This window comes from Rhipicephalus microplus, chromosome 2, assembly GCF_043290135.1.
Source record: "Rhipicephalus microplus isolate Deutch F79 chromosome 2, USDA_Rmic, whole genome shotgun sequence".
Classification (NCBI taxonomy): Eukaryota; Metazoa; Arthropoda; class Arachnida; order Ixodida; family Ixodidae; genus Rhipicephalus; species Rhipicephalus microplus.
Window position 1 is genome coordinate 25034144 of NC_134701.1, and position 24550 is coordinate 25058693.

Consider the following 24550-nt stretch of genomic DNA (forward strand, 5'->3'; position numbering starts at 1 on the left):
ACGCGTCATCATGGCTGGATGTAAGAGCGTGAGCCTGTATCACCTTCATCTTGTATCTTTTACTAAGTAATTATTATTGAGTTTAACTACGATGCCGGTCACACTTTCAATAATACTACAGTATTACTCTATGTGTCCAGCTGGGTTTCTGTGGCTAAGGAATCCGAGTCTCCCTCCTCTTCTCTCAGCCAATCTACGATAGCACAGGACTTGCCGATTCTGTAACACTGTATAGGCCTCATCGGTCCTCCTAACCTCACTGAGCCCTATTGCATCCCATTTAAGACCCTTTAGCTCCTCAAATAGTACAGCTAGACTTTAAGGTTCTAACGTTGAACGCTGCCAAGTTCAGGTTCCAATGGAGGCCTGTGCGGACCCAGAAATTCTTAGCACCCTCTGCTGAGTTTCTGATCTGACCACCACCGTAGTCAGTTGCTTCGCAGCCACTTGAGATCGAGGGCCACGAGTTATTGATGGATGCATATGGGAAGTAGGGACAAGATGCTGCACCAGGGTGGCCAATCTTTCTTTGGTGAGGGAGTGCATTACTGGCGGTGGTCACCTGTGAGACCGTACCCCAGGCCTCCTAATGTAGTTCCATCACCACGCGAATTTTTCGAAAATCGGAACTGCGTGGCACCGAGATTTGAACCACGGACCTCTTGCATGCGAGGCTGGGGCTCTAAACACTACGCCACCACTGCTACTCATAATATATGGGAGTGTCGAAATCACTTCCCTCCCCCGAGCCTTCGTGAACAACTAAATAGTAAGGAGCTATGGGTGGCTGCAATGTGCAGCCACCCACAGCCTTGAAACCCCAACCAACTTTGAAATGGCTGCCCTGAGGAGGGTTGAGGTGATGCAGGAGGCCTACCGCGAGTAGAATCCCTTACTTTCTCGCAGCCCCTTTTCACCAAGATGGGATAAATAAGGTTGTGACACCTGTAGCGCGCACAAAGGACAGAAACACCGAGGTACGTCGTCCCCACCGTATGTCCTGTCTTTAGTGTGCGTAATGTGTGTTAAGAATAAAGAGTTAAGTTTCTTGCTAAAACGCTGACAAGCTTTTTCTGTGCGCTTATCACTTCTTTGAACGCTATTTTTAGGTGACTCCTTTGCGCGTGTGTTATCGGCCATGTGTTTCCTGTTGTGTTTGCGATTTATATGGAGAGGTCAGGCATGAAAAAAAGAAATTTCTGGCCAGTAGCACTACTTGTGCGTCTTACGTTTCTTAATTATTTTCCTCTCATGCCTAGTGGACGCTGCAAGTCAGCGTGTCACTGAGCACGAGATCACATTGCTTTAAGTGCACATACATGACAAATAGAGAAACAGAGTCCACCAGCTTGTTTGGAAGGGATTGCCTTTATTAGTGAAGCCGCACTACCGGCGGTAAAGAAGTGCGGGATTGGCTCAAGGGAGAGCCGTCAGCATGAGAATCACGGAGTGCCGCAACGTCATTTTCTGACGCATTGTTCACATGAAAACACTTCACTTTAGTGACTGTGACTGGAATGACGAAGCAAAAGGCGGTTCGAATTTAATATCGAATAAAAGTACGCGCACAAATGTCATAATGAATCTGTGGATTTGCCGCAAACAGAAATCAATTTTAGACACGTGTGCTTGGCGGCCCGAGTTGCCTTCCTATGTACACAAGTCTTGCATCTCTCCAGGGTCCAGCGGATGCGACCAAAGGGTTTCCGGTCGTCGCCGGCACACGGCGGTAAACCTGCGATGAGACCAACGCACATCACTGAGCGCTAATAACTCATATGCGATTTTTCATATTCACAAGTGTCTCCCCGTTATAAAAATGCGCTAGTCAGCACAGGAAGAGCTTTTGCCGTGCTCAATAAAATAGCGATGCGTGAAAAATCTCAGTGGCAAAAACTTTCGTGCCACAAATTATTTATTGAATTGAGGCAAATTACTTTTTGAACATGAATAATTGTCTGGTTTTCAATAATAAAGTTTTTTTTTGTTCTGGTTCTGAAGTAAGGTGTGTCTCCGCGAGAGCTTTGTTACGGGAAGCGAAACTGCAGGAACGTGTTGATAGCCTAGTCGTTTCGCCGGCTCGTACTTGATCATCTGGTACGCTCTTTCACTTGTTACTACTTCGTTATTTTTGTTGTGATAGAAATCATAAGGACACTCTTGGCTGAATTTTGCCCGCCAGCGTTGGCATCGACGTCGCCCTCACTCACCGTATATGCATATGTATCTACATAAATGAAAATGCAAGAAAGAAAACCCCAGAAAATGACTCTGGCACGCGGGATTGAACTTGGGTCTTCTCGATCGTAAGTGCAATACGTTAACAACTGAGCCATCGCAGAACACGCCCTTCACCGTTCATATGGCAAGCTATTTATACCTACGACTTACCGCGGCTGACGGGCATCTTGGGAAAGTCGTCGTGGTTTCAGTATTATTAGCAAGATGGCGCAATGAGCGCGCGTCGACACATCGCGCAGCAGAGCGCGCTCTAGTCTGCCATGCATACTTTGTTCGCTTAGAGGAGGGAAGCGATGCTCCCTCGCAAGTCCTTATCTCCGGTGGACAGGAGGAGAGGATCGTACGTCTTTGCTGGCATTGGGCTTTGCCTTTAATGATTCTGTTCTTAGCGGGCGCACAATGGTCACTGCAATCATCGCAGTCTCCGTTTGCGAGAAGGGCGTGTTTTTCAGATACAGCGAAGTACTAACTGAGTGCTTATTCGCGCGCATCTGTACCTGTTAGTATGTTTCGAGCGTCGTTCGTGCGTCGGAAACGTGGAGCAAGTTTTGATCTGCTTTTATTCTGCGCGTGACCTTCCAATTCATTGCTATCGCGTTCATAGCTTTGCCTTTGGGCACAGCTGTGACTTTTTTTAACTAATGATACTTCTATGTGAGCTTCTTTCTTCATTGCTACGTTATCAAGCTTCATCAACTACGAACTTCTGTCACTATATTGTTTCCTATAGATATGCTTGAGCGATATCTGGTGCTAGTGTCTGAGCTGCATTGAACGCATGGCGATTCAGCTAGCATAGGAATTATGAGTACTACACAGCTTTGTCCAAGCTCCAATCTTTCGCCTCTGTGTGGCCTACAGTCGCTTTGTCGAAACACGAAGTTCAGAAAACGCTGAGCAGACACACTTCAACCCTGAATCTTTTGTATTCACCAAATCAGATCTGGTCTCAAATATCATGACGACTCATTATTTTATACAAAATAAACGCGAAAACACAACAGTAACAAATGCATTCGTAGCAGAAAGCACGGAGATTACGTAAATCTGTGTTATACCCATCAGTCCTAGGGTAGCTGAACTATCGCCACACCCGAGTTTTCTCTAGCTAATGTTCAGAAGCTGTGGTTACAGGCACTCGACACAGGCGCCATCACAATACTTCATAAACTTCGAGGCTGTTTTAGACATTTTTGACAAGACTGCTCACACAACACGACCAGTCAAGTGCATTCCGTAGATAGAAACAGCATCAGAGAAAGTCTTAAAATTCTTCATCATTCATGTTTCTATATTAGGTAGGCCTGGTGCATTTTCGACTATATGCGGCCATGGTGAAAAATATCATGCCTGTATATGTGAATGTGACAAAAAATAAGCTCCTATACTTCGAGAAAAAAAATTGACACTTGAAGGATGGTTAGAACATTGAACACGCAAGTGAAACTACGTCGCGTCAGAGAATTCATAGTAAATTACCGGTTTGAAGCATTAGTGTAAAATAATTTTCTCCTACATTTGAAGGTACAGATCTCTCATTATTGAAATTGTTTATTTTTTGTTTTAACTTTCTTTTTTTGCTCAGTGATGAATATCATAATGCTGAATCCTGAGTGTTTCTTAACATACAGCAGAACTTTTCATTTCGCGAGTAATACATTCGCACCTTGGGCGTCGGTTAAATTATATATAGGGTTCTGTGCTTTCAGTGTCAAGTTTTGTTGAAATTGGGAGGGGTGCATTTTGGAATCATGTTTTAAGAGTACAGTTGGCATTTATCAGAGCCTATTTTTCTTAAATTGCAATTTTCTGAAGTTCGGTGTTTTGCAATATAGGTCGTTACAATGTCTTCTTAATCATTTTATTTTCAATGAAAATGCTTTGCACTGTTGCTGATAATCCTGTTGTTCCAACTTTTGAATTTTTCTCTGCTTCTGCTGATTTTCTTGCTAACAAGGCCGCCGATGTGTTCTTCTGCGAGCTCTCGTAAGTGTGTGTTAGCAGGCTCTATAGTCAGGCTGCATTTATGCCTTTCGTCGAAGTCTCCCTCATCTGCTTGATAAAAAATACAGGGACTATGAATACTACTACTACTACTACTAATAATAAAATTATGAAAATGATAATAATAATGTTAATAATAATATTATTATTATTATAATATTGAACTGCGACAATCAGAATTGTTATTTGAGACCAGCTAGGATCTCAGGCCTAGCCAGCAAAAGCAGCGACAACGTCCGAGCTGAGCTTCTCGGGCTTAGCACTGACGATGTGGTTGCCGAACTTTGTATGAACCACTGCCTCTTCATTACATATTTTCCCGTCGCTGAAGACGAAGCCAAGTAGGTCTTCTATGGTGTCATGAGGACAAGTGGTTCGTGATACGGTTTGAGACGATCCTCGTGTACGGTTTCGCGGCTTCGGCGACGCAGGTCCGCAGTGGCCGTGAGGGGTTCGATGAGGTAGTTGACAGTGGAAGTTTGCTTTATGATGCGATAAGGTCTATGGTACCTGCTGACGAACTTTGTAGAGGTACCAGGAGCAGCAGTGGGAGGCACCCACAGCAAAACAAGAGAGTTGGGCGTGAACTGATAGTGGGACCGTCCATCGTCGCGACGAAATTACTGTAGCACTTGTGCTTGTGTTGTAAGGGTGCGAGCTGTTTGCCGGCATTCTTCCGGATACCGAGCGGCTTAGGAAACTTGTGTGCCTTCGGTTGAGTCGGGTTCGTAGGGGAGAATAGTGTTGATTGGAGAGAATGGCTCTCGACCATAGAGTAAGAAGAATGGAGAAAACCCTGTCGTCGCTTGAGGTGCCGTGTTGTCAGCGCACGTTACGTAGGGAAGCATAAGATCCAAATTGGTGTGGTCGGAGGCGACATGCATAGAAAGCATGGGTCATGGTGGCAGGTCGAGTCCGACTTCGAAACTACAGGATTGTGAGGAGACCCAGCACCTCCACCAAACATAATGATGAACTGGGACAACCGGAACTGTTATTTGAGACCAGGTAGCATCGTAGGCCTAGCCAGCAAAAGCAGCGAACACGTCCGAGCCGAGCTTCTCGTGCGTAGCACTGACGATGTGGTTGCCGAGCTTTGCATGACCCACTACCTCATAATAATAATAATAATAATAATAATAATAATAATAATAATAATAATAATAATAATAATAATAATAATAATAATAATAATAATAATAATAATAATAATAATAATAATAATAATAATAATAATAATAATAATAATAATAATAATAATAATAATAATAATAATATCAATAATAATAATATAATAAAGATAACAATAATAATGTTAATACTTTATATACACATCCATAAGAAATACAACGAAACGGGCCTGTCTAAGTCGCCAGGACTTGTGCGACTAGGCCCGGCAGAGACGGTTACAGCGATGTGGATACAAGGTAACAAAACTATTGTTGTTTTCTTACTAACGAACAGACAAACGATTGACACCTTTACTTTTTTACAGGCAGTAAGTTAAAAAGAGGAAGAAAGGAGGGACACAGAGCATACGTGGCATACAAATAGACCATGTGATTTTACAGCTCAGCGAATAATTTCTTTAACTGCCTTTTTGAACTCGCTGAAAAAAATTCGTCAGGTAGTGCACTGAAAATTTTTGCAATATATACACTTCGACATGCTTCTCCATATCTGGTAGAGAACCAGGGTACTAAAAAACGCTTTTTTCCTCTCAGGGGTCGATGCGTTACATTAGGCACTTTAAAGTCATCACACAAATTGTATCTTAGAACAACTGTCCAAATAAACAAATACTGGAATACAAGAAAGCCCGAATCTCGAAAAATAGTACTGGCATCTATCTAACTACAGAAAGCTACCCTTTTTAAAATACTTCGCCCCGCCGCGGTGGTCTAGTGGCTAAGGTACTCGGCTGCTGACCCGCAGGTCGCGGGTTCGATTCCCGGCTGCGGCGGCTGCATTTCCGATGGAGGCGGAAATGTCGAGGCCCGTGTGCTCAGATTTGGGTGCACGTTAAAGAACCCCAGGTGGTCAAAATTTCCGGAGCCCTCCACTACGGCGTCTCTCATAATCATATGGTGGTTTTGGGACGTTAAACCCCACAAATCAATCAATCAATTAAAATACTTCGACATAAACTATCAATGCGTCTGTTCCAGCGTTCTGAGCAAAATGCAAAAACTCTTACTCCATATATCACTGCACTCTATGCTAACGAATGAACTATCATTTTTTTTCCACTGGTAGAGGCACCAAGCTTTTTATATTGAAAAGCAGACATGCCACACTTCTCAGTTTGAAACAAATAAATGCCATCCATATGGTGTTGCCAAGACATACCTCTATGGAAAATTACGCCTAGGTATCTGAATGTTTCGACATTTTCCACTGCAGAACGTTTGCATGGATTGCAATGTTTGGTGTGAAGAAAAATTGGTATATTCATTTTATGTGTTTTTAAAGGGCTTCGAAAGCAGATAAGATTTTTTTTCTTTTACATTTACGGAGTTTTCTTCAAACTTTAACATAGCATTATGAATTTCACTCTGAAGAGTATTAATCACCCCTTCGTAACGTATGTGACGTGTTAATAGCACCGTATCATGTGCATACTGGTACACATTGGCTTTACGAATTCTTAAGGGGAAGTCATTCATAAATAAATTAAATAGCAATGGTAACAACAGCGATCCTTATGGCTTACCAGCAGTAATATATTTTCTATTGCTAATTACCTCCCTACATCCCATAACGACCTGTGACCTATCTTGTAAGTAATTATAGAGCACATCATAAAAAGGCCCCCTAAAGCCCAAACGAAATAGCTTTTCTAATAAAAAGGTATGGTTCACTGTTTCAAACGCTTTTGCCAAGTCTAAAATTAGAGCACAACAGAACAGGTTCTTGTCTAACGCCGAATATATTTCATCACTAAACTCTTCTAATAATGTTATAGTACTGCGATTAGCAATGAAACCGAATTGCCGGGGTGTTAGTAGCGAGAACTTCTGTAAGAAGGACATGATACCCTGAAGCAAAAATTTTTCTAGTATCTGGGAGAGTATAAGGGAGATAGGAATTGGTCTGTAATTTTCTATATCATCTTTTTTGCCTGCTTTAAACAATGGCTTAACTATTGCCGTTTTTAATATCTCGGAAATCGATGCACTGGTGAAAAAACCAGTTAACGCGAAGAGAAGTATACCAGATAATGCCTCGAAGTTCCATCAAAGCGTGGCCACAGCTACCCCATCAATTCTTGTTTGCTTATTTGGATGAAAACTGAAAATTATTCTGCTGAGATCTTCCTTCGAGAGGGTGGGCAAATAAGCAGATGCAGGAACAGACTGTTTAAGCGTGCACGTGCGTTTATGTGCATGCGTATTCTTGGAAAAACGCGTGAAGAAGTGGTTGAACTTATTAACCACTAGCTCTGGTTTCTCGGAAAACAATTCTTTCCTTCTGTATTATTTTTTCCTTCTGTATTTTCATCGCTCGGCAACGGCAATTGTCCACATAGACGACAGGCCATGAAATAATGGCCATCTAATCTTTGCTTAATCACGCAAGACTTTGATGAATAATTTGGTGCTCGCATTGCATTGTAGTCTATACAGAAAGACACAAGTCTGGTCTGTATGCATTCTTCGCGTGTTGGGAATTTTATGGTCGACTGTAAGCCATATTTGGCTAAAACTGAAAGGTAATCAGATACATTGACTGTGGTATAGTTCAATGTATTGATGTTTAGATCACCTACCACGCAAATTTGATCCACCGTTGCTTGGCCGTCTAGGACTTCATCTAGCTCGCTCAAGAATCGTGAGACATTATTTTTAAGAGGACGATAAATGGCTAGCAGATGTAAGTCCGTGTTTGCTAGCGTGATTTTCACTGGAAGGCATTCAGCTTGGCTAAAGGTAATGTTCACTTATGTGGTAGAATATTTCGTGCTAATGAATACCGCTATGCCACGACCTCGTTGGTTTGCCCTTGACATAAAATAGGCCTTGTAACCATTTAAGAGAAACACATATGTGACATCCGCTGATACATTTCATTCGACTGAAACAAACACGTCCGCACAATCCTTGAGCGATTCCGCTACCGTTTTAAATTCATCCCAGTACTTTCGAAGGCTTCTAATATTTACGCTAATCACTGTTAAGTCATGTTCTCAGTTTATGCCAAAAATATCTTTAAACTCAGGGAAATTTGTTGTGGTATAAACGTTCATTGCTATGGAGTTTATGAGATTTTAATGATGTCCAACAAAGTGTTCACTCGAATCAGAGGCGCATCTTTGTCTTTCTTCACAAAAATCTTGCCTCCCTTCACCCATGAAAGTTTTTAGCTTTTTTTCGTGCTGCCGTTCTCGCTCGTCAGAACAGATTACGGTTGAGCCTTGTCATGTTATCATTGAAAAACAGCTTCGAACACTGACCGTTCTGGTGCAAACGTTTTAGTTTCCCCTTAGCATCAAACCATTTTCCTCTTGCAGCCACCGACGAAAAGCGCACAAGTACCGTTGGGTTCGACTTGTGTTTGCTTGGCAAGCAATGAACGGCCTCGATATGAGAGCTAACAAAGTCTGACAGCTCAAGTGTTCTGGCTATGTCCGACAAGACTGCTTTCAGATTTTTGTTATGTACGACTGGTAGTCCTTGAATTTCCATGTTGGCCTTTCAGATATATTGCTCACTTTCATGTAGATCCTGTTGAAGTAGCTGAATCATGTCTGCTTGCGTTTTCAGTACACCTTTAAGGTCAGCAACTTGGGCCTCATGTGCAGCTTCCCTTTCTTTGCTAGCTGACAGCTGCTGCAAGACCAAATCGTATTGCTTTGACTTGAAAGAAACTGTTTCTCCCAGATCCTTCACTGACATAGTTACTTTCGTAAATTCGGCTTTTAGGAGAAGCAGTGAGTCAACTTTGCCGTGTAGGGCCAACAAAGAAGCCAAAACTATCTTTAATAGCAGCCAACTCCGATGCCATCCCAGGTTCTGAAGAATGTTCCGTTGTAGTCATACCCACTGCCTGCGAGCACGCCCCACCCCCACGTTGTTTAGCTGTACGACAAGTTCTGCATACCCATGAATCACGTTTATTTTTACTCTTTGCCGCGAAAGTATTTTGCGCCACACCGGAACAATGCTGTCCCAAATGATAAAGGTTCTCACATTCCACACACTTCAAAAAACGACTGTCATCTGGGAGTGACTTGTTGCACGCAATACAACTTTTCATAGCGACTTCAAACACTACATTGTGCAGTCAGCGGCTAACAAACGTTTGTTAGACTTACAAGGCAAACACAGTACCTGTAAAATATGAATCGTCAGTGTCTAGTCGCTGAATCGCCGCTGACTGCAGAGTGCCGTGCACTGCGAACCGTTTAAGTAGAAGTTTCGTCTGCCAATGTTTCCAGAGGATACTCGTGCTGCGGTATGCTTGACTGTGACGTGTCGAAATCGCTGATGGTTTCAGACAGGAATGAATAGCGTGACCCAGCGGTAGGAAAGTCCCGTAGCACGCGAAGCACGAGCCTGTAAAATCTGAGTCGTCAGTGTCTGGTCGCTGAATCGCCGCTGATTGTAATAATAATAATAATAATAATAATAATAATAATAATAATAATAATAATAATAATAATAATAATAATAATAATAATAATAATAATAATAATAATAATAATAATAATAATAATAATAATAATAATAATAATAATAATAATAATAATAATAATAATACTGTTATTATTATTATTATTATTATTATTATTATTATTATTATTATTATTATTATTATTATTATTATTATTATTATTATTATTATATTTCCAATTATTTCCAATACTCCGAAATCTCAGATGGTACCCGAGCACTAAAACACGTGAACACGCGAAGTTCATATTAGATGTCTGGAAGGTTTGGAAGCGGAAACACTTATACATACAAACACAAATACTTGAACGCAAAGAACTTATAGTTGTTGGCATTACAATGGTAAAGCTTGTGTAATAGGTGGAAGCAAACTTTACGCGGTCGTTGCCAGCGATGGAGGTCCACTACTTTGTATTGATGACTGTCAGCTTTGACAATTTCCTTTGAACGTTGAAAATGTTTTTATAAAATTGGAGCTTATCTTACAAGTCCGAATTCTGAAAATTAATACCCAGAACTGTTTTTCGTATTTTTTGAAATTTACTCGAAAACAAGCAGCCTTACTTATACGCTTAACAATTTGAACACAGAAACAGTTGAATGATAGCTGCCATTTAGTAGCTTGTGCTGGCACTCGCTTGCTGGATTTCATGCCGACTGGTTGTGCCCCCGCAATCTCCGACGACAGCGCAGCTTAGGCCGACTGGGCTGCCCCTACGCCATCTCCTGACGCCGACAAGAGCTCTCGCCTAGTGGTGCCCTATCCTCGGACTCCTGCAACTATGTACATCTCTGCTATCTCCTCTTTACTTCTGTCATTTTCTGTCGTTCGCTGTCCTTGCGCCCCGCTTTCTTTTTCCTCTCCCTATCCATTCACGCTTTAATCCTATCTTTTTAATTCCTCCTTACCCCCATTCCCGTGAGCTACTGTTGAGGTGTCGCATTTTGATGCAGACAGTTACGGGCTCAGTTTTCTCTTTTCTCTTTAAGAATCATGTAAGAAAGCTTGTGCTTTCTTACATGATTCTGAAAGCGCACCGGGCAGCTTAACTTCTGGTGTGCTAAGCCGCCAATTTGCGTCATTTCAGGTCGCTTTGGACAAGCCCATATTGAGCGTAGGCTCATTTCTGCCTGGATATCACCTGGTGAAGCGAAAAAAAGTTTGAGGGTTGCCACCAGTCAGCAACGCATCATCGGAAGCATGCGCATTCTAGCAGTCACAGCGCTCAACAAACAAGCAAGCATACGCCATCGTTCCGGAATTCACTGAGAGACGGCATCTTTGTCGCCTACTTAAGAAACCACGTAACTGGCTTTACACTTCATGGTGGTCCTGGCAGCAGAACGTCTGATATGCTAAACCGTTGATTTGCATTATTTCAGGCCCCTTTGGAGAAGCCCTTGTTGAACGAGTGCTCGCTTCTGCCTGGATACTACTTGGTGAACCGAAGAAAGCTTCGAGGATTAACACCAGCCAGCAAGCCATCATCGGACGCATGCGCAACCTGGCAGTCGCCGCACTCAACGAACAAGCAAGCATACGTCACTGTTCTGCAATTTATTGAGAGGTGGCATCTGTTATGACCGTCGTCAGTAGGCGCCAGGCTGTCACTAAGAAACGTAGCTGGGCAGCGCTCCCACGACTGGAATTTCAGTTCTCTTGGAACCAGCGTCCCGCGGGGGGGGGGGGGGGGGAGCGACAAAAGGAGTAGAAGACAGTCTGTGAGCCAATGTCCCTACAAGCACTTCCTCCGGGCCGGCTTGTTTGGCGAGACGGCGAAGCAGATCGACCGCACAGGCCGTGTCTCCACGATTCAAGTATCTACTTCTTGGCTGCCTTTCCCGAGAAAGACGGAAAAAACAACCCAACTGCCAAATTGTTTCGGGAAGGAACCACGTTTCCCCTCTCCTCAGAGCATTGCATCAAGAGGTGCAATGACTATTCGGCGGACCATGCGTTACTGAATTACGCCCTCTGGGTGGTGTCTTGTGTCTGTAATTGGCGTTCCAACCAAGGAGGAGGAGCCTGACAGGGTTCACAACGACGCTGCTAAGTGATGGACATCACTCTGAACCATGTAAGGGTTCAACCACCACGCTCGTGGTTTGTGTGACTCCTAACCTTTCTATGCTGTAAATAAGCGTGAATAGTGCCATAAACCTGTTTGTTATTTCGTATCCCTATCTTGTGAGCGTTCGTTTCCTCAACCCGAAGCTACACCACGCTACCACTAGAGACCGGGTAGAGCCCGGTGAGCAACAACTGGTGACAGCGGTGGGATTTGAATCGGCTACTGCGTGGCAGCGGTGGGATACGAAGCTACAAGTGACAACAACAGTCGGCCCACGAGAAGCAGCTGGCTCGGGACATGGATCACGTATGGGTGAGTGCTTTGCTTTTCCTGTAAGTAAAGCAGGTTCTGAAAGAGGGTACATTTTAAAACTGGTAGTTAAATTTGCAGAAAAATTCAGTTTCGCCGTTTCGGGGAGTTTTTTGGAAGTAGCGAGCACTCAGTACGGTCATTAACTTACGGAAGCTGCAGAAGTCAGACTTGTTGCTGTTGTGTGAGGAATTGGGGACCGATACAAAGGCTTTGGCACGGAAACCCATAATCATAAAAGCGATTAATGATTCGGGGGCTGATGATGAGGAACTAAGCGAAGAATGGGACCTCCTCATTGAAAGAAACTCAAGAGCAGCTCAGACGGAAGGGAAGGGAGAAGATGAAAAACTAGACCCCAAGATAGTTTTTCAAACAAGATAACGAGTTGAGGAAGAGGTTGGAACCCTAGGGAACGGCACTTCTTCTCGACAGTGACCAGAGTTTGAGATGTCTAGGTACATGCAGCCATATGAGCTATCATGGGATATGGGACTGTATCTTAGACTCTTTGAACGAAATCGTAGGGAACTGACGTGTGAGCGAGACACCTGGTCTCAGAAGCTACTCATGGTTCTGCCTTGCGAGGCAGTGGATGTTGTTACGCGACTCAGTGAACAGGACGCGAACAACTACGAAAATGTTAAAAAAGAGCTAATCAAGAGATTCGGAACTTCTGTTAGCAAAAAGAAAGAAAGACTCAGACCGGAGTCTGAAAGTGAGGCGCGTCGCAAAGTGCCAGAAATTGAGGCGCGTCATAAAGCGCGAGAGGAACAGATCGCGCCAGAGCATGGCCCGCGTATTCTAGAATACATCAAAATAAAATATATAGAAAACGAGGCCTTCACTGGTCTGGAGGCACAGATGATGTCGAAAGACGCTCCTTGCGTGGAAGAAGAAGGTTCCAGCAGCCCTAATGAGCCCAGTAAGCAGCTGAAAACCTTCTTCGTGCCTCAAGAGGAACTTTCAACATCGTCAAATTTAGGCATGGTTAGCGCAGTTGCTGAAGAGAGCAAGAACGCCACGCTGCAGCAGTGCAGCAATACCGTCGAGGTGGTTCGCAAGCATCGCAGAAAAAGAAAGAAGCGCAAGCGTTCGGCACCGCGTAAACCTAGAGCAGGTCCCACTCTGTCTCGAGAAAGACCAAAGGATAGGCTGTTATTCCGTTTAAGGAAACGTCAATGGTGGCGTTCAGGCAGGCACAAGCGGCGAGCCAGGTTTGGAGGGGAAAAAGGAGGTGCGTCACCCCAAGGAAAGGCGCAATTCAGTTCGACAACTTCAGGAAGGCGACCTTGTTCCAAGGATCAAAGTCAAAAAGCCACAATGGCTAAATACCGCGTGGGGGCGAACACAAAAGCGCTATTACCCAGGCTTCTCTCCTGTTTCTGCCGTCCCTGTCACATCCCTGAGGAAAGCCGGCCAAAGTGCAAAATGAGGCGTTACGGCAGCGCACTGCTTAGAGTTTATGCATTTTGCAGCCTCTGGCGTGCTCTAAATTTACCGGGACTGCGACCCCATTGTGTTCGTTTCAAGCGAATCTAGTGGAGAAAAGGGGGCGGTCAGTTTGAGTGATTGTTGCACATGCGTGTTCAGTGTGGCTACGTAGTGTTACTTTGTAGATGCAGATTTCAGTCCTTTTAATTTTGTAATGACTGATTGATGTGTAGGGTTTAACGTTTCAAAACCACTCAGAGTCGTTAGCATAGGCAGGCTACTATACCCGAACGAACTTTCTGAAAGGCAGTGTTTGTTCATTCTGTTTTATTGTTTGTCTTTGAAGAATGATCAATCAATTGATCATATGAACTGAATATAAAGCTTTCCCTAAACGTTTAGGTAGACCATGGACTATAGGTCACAGGTTAGGTTAAGGTTTTGGGAAGCTGGTGAGCCTAATTTCTTAAGTAGTAAACGATTACGGGTGGCCGTGAACAAAGACGGATGTTAGAACGATTGTAGCACTCGCTCGATCTGAGTTTGTTCAGCATCCGCGTGCTTGACCGATGCTCTACGCGGGACAGAAACAATGAAAGTGGTCAGCAATGAAAAGAAAATTGAGGCCTTGGCGTCGTATCATGTCAAGGCAACAGTGGTAACGAGAAAAGATGCGCTCTACTTGAGCCAGAATTTGGGCTTTCGTGAGATAATGTACTGCGCTTCAGCAAAAGTGCCCTTGCATTTTGTGTAGGCCATTCATCAGTTGCAGTGTTATCTCAGAGGTACTAAGTTTATAGTAGAGACAGACTAATGTCTCCTTACTTGGCTGCAAACCGTGACATCGAGGAATAGTCGCCTTATGAGGTGCAGCTTGATTCTTCAAAAATATCATTTTGACACAAGGTAAAGAAAGGGCAATTTGAACGGAAACGCTGGCGCGCTCAGCCGCTCTTTCTAAGCCATTCTGGGGTATTCTTGATGTATTAAAATTGGTATTTTAGTTGTTTTTCGTGAATCTTATAATGTGAATAGGGTAAAGTAGCACATCTGGTTTCTCAGCGCAAACGAGTCCATAGAGTTCTGAGTGTGAGCTTTTGTTAAAGCCAGTAATTAAAATTGGTTTGCCATATCTCTTTTGGCTTGGTTTGTTCGAAGGGGGGCCAAGTGCTTGCTTGTGCATGTGGTCGTGTTTCAGTAACGCTGTCGAAGATTTCGCCAATTACCCAGACCATGCGACAAGCGAAGGCGAGTTCCTGGCATTCAACTACGGACCCTTTCGTCGTCCCTGCGAGCAGCAGCGGTGACTGCTGCCCTCCGTGACTCATCTGGCGAGGGGGAAGCTGTTAAGACCATCGTAAGTAGGCACCAGGCTGTCGCTGAGAAACGTAGACGGGCGGCGTTCCCACTCCTGGAACCCCAGTTCTCTTGGAACCAGCGTCGTGCGGCGGGGAGCGACAAAAGAAGTAGAAGACAGTCTGTGAGCCAATGTCCCTACAAGCACTTCCTCCAGGCCAGCTTGTTTAGTGAGACGGCGAAGCAGCCTGACTGCACAGGCCGTGTCTCCACGATTCAAGTATCTACTCCTTGGTTACTCTTCCTGGGAAAGGCGGAAGAAGCAACCCAACCACCAAATTGTTTCGGGAAGGAACCCTATTTCCCCTCTTCTCAGAGCATTACGTCAAGAGGTGCAATGACTATTCAGCGGACCATGTCTTACTGATTTTTGCCCCTGGGCGGTGTCTTGCGTCTGTAATTGGCGTTTCAACCAAAGAGGAGGAGCTGGACAGTGTTTGAACGTCGCTGCAGAGTGATGGACGTTGCTCTGAACCATGTAACGATTGAACCACCACGCTCGCGGTTTGTGTGACTCCTAACCTTTCTATGCTGTAAATAAGTGCATATAGTGCCATAAACCTGCTGGTTATTACGTATCCCCATCTTGTGAGCGTTCGTTTCCTCAACTCGAAGCTTTACCACGCTACCTCAAGAGACCGGGTATAGCCAGGTCCGCAACACAACGTTGTCACTTATTGAAGAAACCACCCAACTGGCTTGTACACTTCAGAGTGGTACTGGCAGCCGAACGTCTGGTCTGCTAAACCGCCAATTTGCATCATTTCGAGAACCTTTGGACAATTCATTTTTAAACGAGTGCCTGTTCCTGCCTGGGTACTACTTGATGAAGCGAAGAAAATTTCGAGAGTTGACACCAGCCAGCAAGCCATCATCGAATGTATGCTCATCCTGGCAGTCACATCACTCAACAAATTACCAAGCATACGTCACCGTTCCAGAATTCGTCGAGAGTGGCATTTTCGTCGCCTATTTCAGAAACCATGCAATTAGCTTGTACACTTAAGAGTGGTCCTGGTAGCCAAACTTCTCGTCTGCTAAACAGTCAATTTGCATCATTTCAGGCCTCTTTAGACAAGGCCTTGTAGAAAGTCTGGCCGTTTTAGCCTGGATACTACTTGGTGAAGCGAAGGAAAGCTCGAGGGAACCAGCGAGATGGCAAGCCATCATCGAGGAAACCAGCGAGATGGCAAGCCATCATCGAGGGAACCAGCGAGATGGCAAGCCATCATCGGACGCGTGCGCATACTGGCAGTCACCGCACTCAACAAACAGGCAAGCATACGTCAGCGTTCCGGGAAATGATTTAGACTCCAACCAAAAATTTTCAAACGCGACATCTCGGAACCGGCTTGGTTCCTTCCTCAGGGGTGATTGCAGAGGCTACGTAGCAGCGTCGTCTTCAAAGCACTCGTGGGGTTGCTCATGACCCCCCCCCCTCTTTTTCTCTGTCGTTTCGCCGTGGAGCGCAGTCCGTGTGAATACACTGGGGGAATGGTTCCGAGGGAGCAGTTAATATTATAGGCTGTCCTCTGTATGTGCCACGACTCGAGTAAACACCTTCGCCAGTACGGCTCGCTTTCAAAGATGGCCGTCGCTTCAAAATTTGTTTTGTGATCTAACGTCTCAGCATGTTCGGCGACTGCACTGCACTTTTTGTAGAACTTCCGCACATCGTTGGCGTGTTGCTTCAGTCGTTCTGGTAGGTTTTTCGTCTCGCTGATATACGACGAGGGGCACTTGGCACACGGAAGTTTGTAAACGACCCCGGGGTGCCTGTCCATTCTTGGCCGGTCTTTCGGGTGGGGGAGGAGGCAGCCCAGCGTACACGAAAGCACGTGCGCAATGCGTACCCCTTCCTTCCTGAAGATCCGCTCTAACATCTCGCTGGTTTCCTGAACGTATGGAACCGGTACGCATTTCGGGGAGCTGCCAATCGAGGTTGGTTGGTGTTTTCGTATCCTCTGTTGCTCTGCGCGGCGGGTGGTGGGTCTAGTGAAGTTTTTTGGGTATCCGTTTTTTTCTGAGGTCAGCAAATACGTGGGCCTCCTCTTTCTTTCGCTAAGTGTCATTAGAGCATACGTTCCTAGCTCTCTCGAGTAGCATGGTGACAACCGAGGCCTTGTGGCAGGCGGGGTGGGAAGACTCAAATTGAAGGCAGCGGCCAGTGTGCGTTAGCTTCCTATGAATGGAGAACTCCAGGCCGTCACGTTTTCTTGCCACCTGGATGTCGAGAAAGGGCAGGCAGTGGTCGCTTCCACACTCGGTCGTGAATTGTAAGGCTGGGTGCACAGAATTTAGGTGTTGTCTGAAGTTTTCAACTTCAGCCGTTTTAATGACACAAAAGCAATCGTCCATATAACGCAGATAAAGCTTCGGTCGCAGCGAGAAGGAGCTGAGTGCTTTCTCTTCTATGTACTTCATGGTCGGGTTTGCCATCGTGACGGGGATTGAAGTTCCCATCGCGCTTCCACTGTTCTGCCTGAAAATAGTTCCTTTGTAGGAGAAATACGTACTGGAGAAGCAGAATTCCAGTAGACGACAGAGCTCGTCAACCGCCAGAGGAGTCCTTTCACTCAGGCTTGCGTCCTCCTCAAGTGCAGCATGGTCAGCGGAGACAGCTAAGGGAACTGGCACGTTGGTGAACAATGAAATGACGTCAAATGAGACCATGCTCTCATCATCGCCGATGCTCACATTTGACCCTAGCTGCACAAAGTGGCTGGAATCACGGACAAGAGTTGGTGTCACGAACTCAAGCCTTCAGACAACAGCTAAATTCTGTGCACCCAGGCATACAATTCACGACCGAGTGTGAAAGCGACCACTGCCTGCCCTTTCTCGACGTCCAGGTGGCAAGAAAGCGTGACGGCCTGGAATTCTCTGTTCATAGGAAACCAACGCACACTGGCCACTACCTTCGATTTGATTCTTCCCAACCGCATGCCACAAGGCCTCCGTTGTCACCACGCTACTCGAGAGAGCTAGAAACTTATGCTCTAATGACACCTAGCGAAAGAAATGGAGGCCCGCGTAATTGCTGACCTCAGAAAAAACGGATACCCAAAGAACTTTATTGGAGCCACCACCCGCCGCACAGAGCAACACAGGATACGAAATTACCAATCAACCTTAATTGGCAGCCCCCCTCCACAAAAACAAACGCGTACCAGTTCCATACGTTCAGGGAACCAGCGAGATGTTAACGCGGATCTTCAGGAAGAAAGGGGTTTGAATCGCGCACGTGCCTTCGTGTACGCTGGGCTGCCTCCTCCCCCACCCAAAAGACGGGCCAACAATGGGCAGGCACCCCGGGGTCGTTTACAAAATTCCGTGGGCCGAGTGCCCCTCGTCGTATACCGGCGAGACGAAAAACCTACCGGAACGACTGAATCAACACGCCAACGATGTGCGGAAGTTCTACAAAGAGCGCAGCGCAGTCGCCGAACACGATGAGACGTTGAATCACAAAATAAATTTTGAAGCGACGGCCATCCTTGAAAGCGAGCCGAACTGGAGAAGAAGGTTGTTACTCGAGTCGTGGCACATACAGAGGACAGCCCATAATATCAACCGCTCTCTCGGAACCCTTCCCCCAGTGTATTCACACGAACTGCGCTCCACGGCAAAACGAGAGAGCGAGAGAGAGGGGTCATGAGCCAGCCCGCGAGTGCTTTGAAGAAGAAGCTGCTACGTAGCCTCCACAGTCACCCCTGAGGAACGAACCAAGTCGGTCCCGAAACGTCGGGTTTCTTCAAAACTTTTGGTAGGAGTCTAAATCATCTCCCTGTTTCATACCCAACCAGACAGACGTCTGTCGAATGTTTACTTTCAAGTGACCGTTCCGAAATTATTTGAGGGGCGACATCTTTGTCGCCTATTTAAAAAACCACGCAACTAGCTTGTACACTTCTGAGTGGTCCTGGCAGCCAAACTTTTTATGTGCTAAACAGTCAATATGCATAATTTCAGGCCTCTTTAGACAAGACCTTGTTGAAAGAGTGTCCACTTTTACCGAGATACTTCTTGTTTAAGCGAAGAAAACTTCGAGGGTTGGCACCAGCCAGCAAGATGGATGGATGGATGGATGGATATGGCTGTACCCTTTAGATCGGGTGGCACCTAATGCCACTTAGCCGTAATACTAAGTGAACCAACCATTAGATTTATATTTTTTTCATTAAATAGTGGCATTGAGGATTCGTAGTTTGCAGTGAAAGGTTTAATTTTCACTCGTGCCTTGACCTAAGCCACCAGTCAGATAACCTCCTTCTAGTTAAGTCTACCCGCTTAAATTCTATTTAGCCCTCCTTGTCCCTAAAGACCGGTTCTTTGAAAAACTCTGCGCGATCACCCTGAACTATAGGGTGAAGCCCTTTACAGAACATTATCAAGTGTTCGGCAGTTTTTTCTTCCTCTCAACACGAACTGCATACTGTGTCTACCCCTTCGTATTTAGCCCGATATGTCTTAGTTCGCAATACTCCCGTCCTGGCCTCAAACAGTAGAGAACTACCCCGAGTATTATCATAGATTCTTTTCTTGGCAATTTCCTGCTTAAAAGTTCGATACATCTCTAGTACAGACTTTTTAATCATGCCAATTCTCCACATGTCAGTCTCCATTTCCTTCACTTTCTTCTTAACAGATAGTTCTTTTTGGTTTGGCCACCTGCTGTTTTTTAAGTATTTACCAGTCAATTTCCTGGTTCGCTTTCTCCATTTTGTATCGACATTCTTCATATACAAGTAGCTGAAAACCTTCCCAGCCCACCGCTCCTCTCCCATTTCTCTTAATCGCTTCTCAAATTTTATCTTGCTGCTAGCTTCCCTGCCCTCAAATAATGTCCATCCCATATCACCTTGTACTCCCTGATTTGGTGTATTCCCGTGAGCTCCTAAAGCAAGCCTACCTATTCCACGTTGCTTAATTTCTAATCTTGCTTGAACTTCTGGTCTCATGCACAAGACCGCATTGCCGAACGTCAGCCCAGGAACCATGACCCCTCTCCATATTCCTCTCACAACATCATACCTATTGTAATTCCGCAGTGCCCTATTTTTCATCAGTGCTGCATTCCTGTTAGCTTTAGTCGTCATGTATATTTCATGTTCCCTTAGGTACTCGGTCCCATTGCTTATCCATACGCCCAGATATTTGTATTTATCTGTTATCTCTAGTCATCATGGGACGTATGCGCATCCTGGTGGTCACCACACTCAAGAAACAGGCAAGCATACGTCCCCATTTCAAAATTCTTCGAAGGGCGGCGTCTTTTTCGCCCATTTAGGAAACCATGCAACTGGCTTGTACACTTCAGAGCGGTCCCGGCAGCCAAACTTCTGGTCTGTTCAACCGTCAATTTGCATTATTTCAGGCCCCTTTGGACAAGGCCTTGTTGAAATAGTGTCCACTTTCACGTGTATGCTACTTACCTAAGCGAAGAAAACCTTGAGGGTCGGCGCCAGCCACCAAGCCATCGTAGGAAGTATGCGCATCCTGGCGGTCACCACACTCAACAAACAGGGAAGCATACATCTCGGTTTCGGAATTCTTCGAGGGGCGGCATCTTTGTCGCCTATTTAAGAAACCATGCAACTGGCTTGTAAACTTCAGAGCAGTCCTGGCAGCCGAACTTCTGGTCTGTTAAACCGTCCATTTGCATTTTTAGGCCCTTTTATACAAGGCCTTGTTGAAGATGGTCGGCTTTTACCTGGATACTACTTGCTTAAGCGAAGAAAACTTTGAGGGTTGGCACCAGCCAGCAAGCCATCATAGGACGTATGCGCATCCTGGGGATCACCGCACTTAACAAACAAGCAAGCATACGTCACCGTTTCGGAATTCATCGAGGTGCGGCATCGTTGTCGCCCATTTAGAAAAAATACACACCTACCATAATTGGTGATTTCTTAGATTTCGTAGCTTCATGACCACTCTGAAAAACGTATTTGTTCAGCGTCTTTCTTGTGCAATCATCTCAAGTGCAATGGATACATTGCCACACTTTGCGATGCACCTAGAACAAATGCCCTGGCAGCATCAAGGAAATAACAAAAGTATTGTTGGAAACGACTGCGCACTTAGTAAGGCCTGATTGATTGCTTGATATGTGGGGTTTAACTTCTTGAAACCACCACATGATTATGAGAGACGCTGTAGTGGAGGGCTCATGAAATTTCGACCAACTGGGGTTTTTTAACGTGCACCCAAACGTGATCACACGGGCCTCCATCCGAAATGCAACCGCCACAGCCGGGATTCAATCCCGCGAGCTGTGGGTCAGCAGCCGAGTACCTTGGCCACTAGACCACCATAGCGGGGCAGTTTGTTAAGGCTCATTCTGACTTTGCTGCAAGAATTTAGTATGAAGACTCATCCATCAATACTTTGAAGGCTTAAGTTACAGCTGTCACAAAGTCAATGAGGCACATAAATGGCTCCTTTGAAGAATTCGAAAAGAAATGAAAAGCATGCGCTCGGTACTTTTGAAGGTAAAGGCACGCAGCGTAGAGGGTCGGAAAAAATTCTAGGCTTAATAAGGAAATAAAAGAAACTAGGAAGCAACTCAACTCAAACAGTACAGTCGAAGGGAAAATATTGATACGCGCCAGTGGATGGAGACGAAGAAGAAGACAGGCGCTAGCTAATCTCTGAGGGTGGCGTGCTCGCTTAACCGGCTGTAAATACATCTCTGACTACCCCTCCGAGTCAGTCTCCTTCAGGTAACATATTTGTTGGAGTTGTGGGATCCCCGTCCTCGCCATGGAACTTCGAAGCAGACGCTCCCTCGCGGCTTTCAACATGACCACTCAAGACTCAGCTACGTCCTCCCCGGTCACCCGTCCTTCTGCCCTGCCTGTCAACCCAGCTCCCACAACAACTTTCTTGACGCTTCCCACCCCCAAAGACCCTGGCGTGTTCTAGGGTGCGAGGGTTTCAAGTCGACAAGTGGCTACACCTCTAGGAACGCGTCAGCGCCACTTACAAGTGGGACCCCACACTTATGCTCGCGAACGTTATTTTTATTATTTTTTATTTGTTTATTTATCAGATACTGCCGGCTACTTTTCGGGAGTCATGGCAAGAGTGGGTACATCACATTGCATCGTTTCAGTCGACAACCGAAATAAAAAAAAGAAAGAAAAACAGAACAAATGCACATATGTCTAATGATAACACATGCGGCCGAATGTCAACTCAAGACGCGAACATAAAAAACAAGCCCAACAGAATTTGCAATAATACACTGAGGTATGACACAGGAGCAATAACACATACAGGATTGAGTGATTGAACACCCGAAAGACGCATACAACATCTCAGAACATGAGTGAAACGGCCAACGAACCAAATGAGCATGCGAACCGAAGGACAGCTTACGTCAATAGAAGAATACCGCGAAATAAATGGTTACCCGCATTCATTTCAAACTGTAAAAGAGAAAGAATGACAAGAACTGCGCATAACATCACAGATAATCTTGCACGGCATTTGTGAACGCATGAACTGATGATAGGCCGACTATGTCACATGGAAGCTCGTTCCATTCTGCTATCGTTCGAGGAAAAAATGAAAATTGATACACCTTCGTCTTAACTCGTGGCCTTACAATCGTCTTACTGTGCTTCCATCTTGTTGACCTTGCGCTGTTATACCGGTTATACTGCATGTAATTAGGGAAGCCCACTCTAATGTTACCGTTTACAATATTGTAAAGCATTTGCAGTCGATGCAGTTTCCTGCGTGATTCTAGCGTTGGAAGTTCGCTTAAATGTCTGAGGTTAGTAATGGACACGTGCCTGCTGTAAGAGTTGAAGATGAATCTTAGCACTTTTTTTTGAACGCGTTCAATGCAATCGATGTCTCATTTGGTGTGCGGGTCTCAAACTACGTCCGCATATCCTAATAGCGGTCTAACTAATGTCGTGTAGGCCATAAGCTAAGTTTTAAGAGTGCAATGCATCATGCGATTTCTTAGCATGTAAAGTTTTCTCAAAGCCTTGGGAACAATGAATCGCACATGACCACTCCAGCTTAGCGTAGAACTGATATGCAAACCCAAGTATATGAATTGGTCTACTGAAACTAATGGAACATTATTGATGCTATAGGTGCAAACCAGCGGCTCCTTCTTGCGTGTAACACTCATCTGAACACACTTGGAAACGCTTAGGCGCATCTGCCATTTTGAGCACAGTTGCTAACAGCTGCTAAGAAGTTGTTTAGTATTTGTTGATCTTTCACTGACTGAATGTGCATGTATGCAACGCAGTCATCTGCAAATAAACGGCAAAATACTGGTGATGTAATCTGTAAATCATTAATATAGATTAAAAAGAGTAACGGGCCGAGCACCGAACCCTGAGGAACGCCTGAAAGAACAAATGCAAACTCTGAGTCCGAATTGCCTATGTGAACAAACTGCCTACGCCGTGTAAGATACGAGTCGAGCCACTGTACTAAACGAGGATTGTCAAAAAGGCATCGGATCTTTAACATTAAATGTCGGTATGACACACGGTTGAAGGCTTTTTCAAAATCAAGAAAAACCATGTCAATCTGTCCGCCCTTGTCAAGCATTACCATTAGATCGTTTACAGTGTGAATAAGTTGCGTCGTAGTGGACAAACCGCGCAGAAAACCATGCTGACTACTTAAAAAATAATTGTTGTCCTCTAAAAAAGAACAGATATGCTTAAAAAGGAAATGTTCCAAAACCTTGCTACAAGTTCAACCTTGCTACAAGTATCTCGATGGAACCCCTCGTGTTTGGTTTGACAACCACGAGCATGGCATTACGAGCTGGTACAGCTTCAAGGAGAAGATTTGTGAGCTTTTTTGCAAGCCTTTTGGTCGTCGTGAAGCTGTGAAAAATGAGTGTTTGGCTCGTGCACAATCTTCGCCGGAGTCTTACATCAGTTACATTCAGGGTATCCTCTCACTATGCCGCCAAGCTAACGAAAACATGTTGGAGCCTGACAAAGTTGCGCATGTTCTAAATGGCATCGCTGACGATGTGTTCAACCTGTTGGTGTTCAACAATGTGTCAACTATTGATGCGATTATTCAAGGATGCCGCCGGTTCCAACAACCTAAAAGCAGGCGCATCCCCCAGAAGCTCCAGCGCCTTCCGAACACCGCTGCGACGTTCTCATGTCTGGACACATATCATCCACCAGACACCTGTGACCACTTTACGTGACTCGTCAGGTGAGAACTTGAAGCGGCTGCTCCAGCTAATGTGGGAACAACGTCCCCTGATTCCTCTCCTTCAAATACGTTGCCTCTCATTCAAGCAGTCGTCCGGCAGGAAATCGCCAGCTTGGGAATTCACTCTATTTCACCATTTCCCCGCACCGACTTCCAGCCCCAGTACACAACCGCACGTCCCTTCCCGTTCGGCTCTCTCTCAATGTTCCGTAATCCGTCCGCACGGCGAACACATGATGACAAGCCGAT

The 24550-nt window shown here is 45.2% G+C and overlaps 1 protein-coding gene across 4 annotated transcripts in view; it reads right to left on the reverse strand.

Annotated features, from left to right (window-relative positions):
- Positions 1-1349: 1349 nt before the first annotated feature.
- Mip (Myoinhibiting peptide precursor) overlaps positions 1350-24550 on the reverse strand; it is a 733569-nt gene continuing 710368 nt past the window's right edge. For all 4 annotated transcript variants that reach the window (XM_075886332.1, XM_037420273.2, XM_075886333.1 and 1 more), the window contains one exon: positions 1350-1735. The gene's annotated coding sequence lies outside the window, so the exon portion shown is untranslated. The remainder of the gene's footprint in view (positions 1736-24550) is intronic.